Raw genomic sequence first — 5,898 nt, 5'->3', positions numbered from 1 at the left:
AAACATTAAGATCTGCGCGTGCACTATGTAAGAGAGAAAACCAAATGAACGAAAGAAGCAAACTTGCTGTGAACAGAAAAGTCATCTTTAACATATATTTCCAACCCGGTTTTCATTCAAACTTTTCAACTCTTACCAACTCAAACTTATATATTTCACTCGTAAACCGTTTAAGCATCTTAGCAAACACCATCAAGGCATACTCTATCTCTTCTGTAGTTAATAAATCAGGAGGTTCTTGATATCTAGACAACTCAAATGAAAAACCAAATTTAAGGGTATCACTAAAATTCAGCATCACATAACCTTTTTTCCTTACCTAAATTTTGTTTATAAATGTCTTGTGCGTGCTACTCAAATCATGAAGGAATTCACAACTAAATTTGTTGATCCAGCTAATAACATGAAATCAAGAGAGTACAGTGGAACTACCTTTCAGTTCGTCACTGGAATTGATAAGAATTACATCACCCTCAACGGATTCAACTATATCACCCTCAATTCCAACATTCTCATCCATATTAAAATTCGTTTCACTTCCCAACTTTTCAGTCATTTGATTATCTTTTTTACTTCCTTTTAAATCTTCACCATCAAACGAATCCTGAATACTACAATCTTGAATTAAAGAATCAATTTCATTTTCAAACCTACCAGGCATTTCATCAAACACCTTAGATGCACTCTTATTATCACTTTCAGTTTCTCTTAAAACCTCATTATCCATTACCCTTCCATTCTCCAATGAATCATTAAAATCAAGTACCTTGAAGGCATCACATAAAGAAGAATTTGGATCATAAGGAGAAAACGAATCTTTCAATTCATTTGCATCCAATTTCAAAGCCAAAGAAATGGCGTCTTTCAATGAGTGAAAACTATATTGATGCCATGTCATAAAAACATCCCTAATTTCTGGTTCTAGACCATTCATAAAGAGGTATATCACATAATATTCGCTAATTTCTTTAAAAGTTTTAACCCAATTGAAAAGAATTTGGAATGTATTGCAATAGTCGCGAATGGTACCTTCTTGACTTATTGACATAATCTTTTCCATTGCAAATTCCATGATAGTTACTGATTGAATTTGATTTTGTAGTCGCCTGATATTAATCAATTGCTGCTGCTACTTCAGAGATTATTGCTGTCAAGAACCTATTATTGCCCTAATTTTTGAAATAAACCTTCGCCCAAATTTAACAAACCCTAATTTATCAGAAACTGTAAATTGTTGATCGCCTTGTTGAAACTAAATTGAATCAATCACTACTGTGGATTGACTAACTGTTGCCAGAATTGAAGTTCATTAAACTCTACTTGAAGACCGCCTTAAATTGCTGCAAGTTCTCACCAGAATTGGTTGCCGGAAGAGTGTACGAAAGGTTTGAACCGCTCTAATATCACTTGTTACGATACAAAAGAATTGTAGAAGAAGAATCACTACCTTCATTCATTGACGACTCCTGTATATATATGCTAGCCTATTACAATTATAGCTCTGAACTATTGAGTATTTACACTTTAGTCCTTCTACTATTTATCACCTAACATTGGCAAAGACAAAACCTTTTAGGTCTTAGGTTCAAGTCCAAACGATAAAGATTAAAAAGAAATTCCAACTAATATGAGTCCCTAACTCTTCTCACACGATTTCTCCGCTTCAACCCATACACACGTGAACAGAAAACACAGTATAGAGAAAGCTAGCAACTACGACAATGTTAAATGGTTATGTATTTACATTGAGTAGTGTTGAGAATTTTCGTAAGTTTCTTTAGTATTAACAAAACATAAAGTAAAAGATTGACTTAATAGATCTTCAGCCATGGGAGAACACATGAAACCTTAACTTTGTCTGTGTTTTAATGCCTACCCCTATTTCTAGCTGGAATAATTACCAGCCATGAGATGACGGTGACAAGGAAACCAGTTCCAAACCCAGTCAATGCAAGCAAACGAATGATATAAACTTCATTGTCCTCAGATGCTGGAGTTTGCAACAAGCCTTGATTTTCCATACACTTGACAAAAAAATCACCACATAAGCCCGGGTTTCCTTCAAAGCTAGAGTTGGTAAAGGTCGAAAATTGGCCTCCAGAAGGAATAATCCCCGTTAGATTATTATAAGCCACACTAAACTTTGACAAAAATTTTAGTTTCACCAAGGATGCAGGGATTGTTCCTGTTAGATTGTTGTACGACAAATCCAATGTCTCTATGCTCCTCATACCTGATAATGAATCGGGAATCTGTCCTGATAAGATGTTGTGTTTAAGATCCAAAACATGTAGTCTTTTCAAGCTTCCGAATTCCGGACAGATTGGGCCGGTGAGTTGGTTGCTACTGAGGTCAACTAGTGGAGGAAATCTCGTTATGTGATTGTACTGCAACCTCGACCCTGCATTGCTCATGTTATTATTCTTTACAAATGGGAAATATGGGGATGACTCTTCAAATGTGACACCTCTTGAAATCAGGCTCTCTAACTGTGTTAGATTCTTCGGTATCTCACCTGACAATGAGTTGTTGGACAAATCCAAGTAAAACAGAGACTTGAAATTGCCAAAATATGCTGGAATCGTTCCTGTTAAATCGTTCCATGACAGATCCAACAGCTGCAATTGGGTCAAATTGTTTATCCACACAGGAATGGTCCTGTGAGCATGCAATCGGCGATCACGAGAGCTTTGAGTGATTTGAATTGGAGATCATCATCATATGGCAGCTGTTCGGCATAAAAATTCGTTGTAAGGATCAGCACAGTTAGATTGGGGCAGTGCTGAAGGATTCTAAGAGACGCCTGGAGGTTACTGAAGCTGCAATTGGAAAGTGAAAGGTATGAAAGAGATTCGAAGTTCTTGAAACTTTCTGGGATTTGGCCTGTGAGCTTGTTTCTTGCAAGATTTATAGCTTTTAATTTTCGGCATGAAGCAAGATTTGAAGGCATTGCTCCATAAAAGTTATTAGTGCCCAGATCAAGAGAGGTGAGATTAACCATCATGGAGCAGTTAAAATCAACTGGACCATCTAAAGAATTGTTTCTCAAGTTGAGAGAAGAAATAGATGGCGAATTAGACAATGATGGAGGTATCACACCGGATAGATTATTTGATTCAGCTGAGAAATAATTTAAATTCAGAAAGTTATGAAAGGCATCAGGTATGTTTCCTGAGAGCCTGTTGGATGAAACATCCAAATGAAACAGACGACTAAAGGAATTAGCCATTCCGGTGATGGTGGTGAACTTGTTATCCTCGAGAGTCAATTCCTGCAATCTTGGTAACTTGAATAAGAATTTCGGTATGTCGCCTGTATGAAAGTTGGAAGCCAGGTATATGCGTTCAAGAAAAGCGCAATTCCTTAATTCAACCGGAATAACCCCTTCGAAATAATTCCCAGAAAATCTAAGATCCCGAACTCGGGTTGAGTTAACACATAAACCAGATGGAAGGAAACCTCTAATCAAATTATCAGATATGTCTAATACTTGAAGTGCGGGCAGATTAATACTAACCGGTAAAACGCCATTGAAATGATTACCACTCAAATCTACTACTTCCAGATGGCGAAGATGAAAAAGCGAAAGCGGAAGATGGTCAAAAAGGAAATTGTGTGAAAGATTGAGGGTTTTAAGCTGATCTATATTGGATATTAAAGTTGATAAGTTACCGGTTAATATTTTGCTTGCAAGTTCTAATTTAACAATCCGACCGGAAGAGGAATCGCAAGTGATGCCTTCTAAGTTGCAGCAGGACAACGACGATGAACTTGAAGGCCATCCATGGATAGGTGATTCCAGTCCATTGACGAAGCCTGCTAATCCTCCTTGGTCGTCGGAGTTGCATGTTATATTCCTTGAGATCACAAGAACTTGAAAGAACCCAAGAATAAGCAAAAGCACCCATATCTGCAATGCTACAACCATCTCCATAACAGAAGCCAGAAGTATTGAAATTTCGTCAGAAGCTGTTTGAATGAATGGGACTTCTCTTATCCTATTATTTTTCTCCAGAGAAGCAAGTCAATGTTTACTGGAGACCAAGTGTCCGTGAGTATTAATGATACGCGCGTCTAAAATTAATAAACTTTTTTTTTTTTTTAATATTATCTAGTTTAATTATATTCTTCCAGGACATTTCGAAAAATGACTCTTCATAGCAAATAACAGTGCTTTAGTTAATAACTAGTTTTTAATCCAGCGCTGGTTGGTAAATCCGAACGTTGATAAGACACAAGCATTACCGGTCTTAAGTGTTGAGGCGGTAAGTTGACGGGAATTCGGTCAGTTTCTGTTACATGTGTTATTGTACGGAAACTAAAACAAAAAAAAGTTACAAAAATTGAGATGGAGCATTGGGATAGCGTTGGTCGGTGAAACTCGAGCGTTGGTAAAACCCGAGCGTTGTTGGTCCCTGGCGATGAGTCTATGCAAATTTGGTTGGGTTTTTCACGTTCGTTATAAAACCGGATTAAAAAGAAAGAATTGTCATTCGGTCAGTTTCGTTACTGTACTATAACTAAAACAAAATGCGCTAAGTCTACGCAAATTATGTCAGTTTTTATCACATCCGTTACGGTATATTGGTATTTGAACTAAACTAATAAAAAACAAATATAACAAAGATAATTAGAAATTATCAAAGTTTAAAACAAAAAACAAACCAAAAAAAGAAAAAAAAAAAATTGGTCCAACGGAATCTTGTCAAATGGATCAATCATACTCTAGCGTCGCCAAACTTCTCTTTTATATATATTAGTAATAGTAATAACATTGAATGTTAAAACTTAAAATCATTAAACGTCCGAATCCTTTTTTATATTGTTTTCTTTTTATGAGGTGTAATAAGGTAGCGTTTTAAGGAAATTAAGTATAGATATACAAAGGAAAGATAGGACCAATTCTGCATTTAAGGAAATTAAGGTAGCGTTTGGTATGCATGAATGACAGAAGAATGGAATAATTCATTTTGTGGGAATAAAAAAAATGGTGATTAGTTGTTCAATGGAATGGAATAATCCGTTACACATGGAATCCCATTCCATTAAAACTATTCCTTCCCCCCCCCCCTTTCATCACATTCCTCCTTCACTTTTCTTTTTCACCACCACCACCATTTGACTGTTGTCGCCACCACTACCATAAGCATATATAAACACGCTATGTAGTGTTAGGCATAGCTACTTGGGGCATGTTGTGGATGGAACGGGGGCCACAGTAGCAGATGTGAGTAGTGGAAGCCACGTAGCACAAACGAACAGTCAAGGTTTCACTTGTAGCTTTTAGCATAATTACATCACATACATACGTATAATACATACAAATTATGATTGTTGTGTATACGTATTACTGATTTCGTTGAAAACTTATGAAACTCACCAACTATTTGTAGTTGACCCTTTTTAACATGTTTTTCGGTATACCGGAGCTGGTATGAGATGTTATGTGCTATGTGATCAAGTGGGTTTAATACTATTGTAGATGGATGCAAGTATGCTAGAAAGGAATAAAGCGGCTTAACAAACCGGTTTATGTTATGCATCGCCTAGTTTGTAAACGAAGTTAGAATGACGTAATATAATGTAAATTAGTTTGTTAATGTTTTTGTATAAACAATATGGTTGATACCAGAGGTGTCTGTTACATTCCCGTTTTAGGTTTCCGCAATTGCTAGTCGGGCTGTGACACAACGATTGGTAAACCGAACGTTGGCCTGAACCCTGATAAGGAGATCATGAAGATTCCAGCCGGTAGCCTCTTTGCCATTCGATTCCGACATCCATTCACACAAACGAGATAGCAACCAACGTTCACGACAACCCTTTCATACTTTTTGTTCGATTCATCTCAAATGACAGTTCCGGCAGCCTCTTTGCAGTTCGTTTAATCGCAAACAG

The 5,898-nt window shown here is 36.8% G+C and overlaps 1 pseudogene; it reads right to left on the bottom strand.

Moving 5' to 3' along the window:
* Positions 1-1,865: 1,865 nt before the first annotated feature.
* Positions 1,866-3,928, bottom strand: LOC143564523 (phytosulfokine receptor 1 pseudogene; annotated as a pseudogene).
* Between the last annotated feature and the right edge of the window lie 1,970 nt (positions 3,929-5,898).

This window comes from Bidens hawaiensis, unplaced genomic scaffold, assembly GCF_021521415.1.
Source record: "Bidens hawaiensis isolate Kalapana, Puna unplaced genomic scaffold, B.hawaiensis_p1.1 tig00022011_1, whole genome shotgun sequence".
NCBI lineage: Eukaryota > Viridiplantae > Streptophyta > Magnoliopsida > Asterales > Asteraceae > Bidens > Bidens hawaiensis.
The sequence above is the reverse complement of the archived record's forward strand: the minus strand, read 5'-3'. Positions and strand labels throughout refer to the sequence as shown.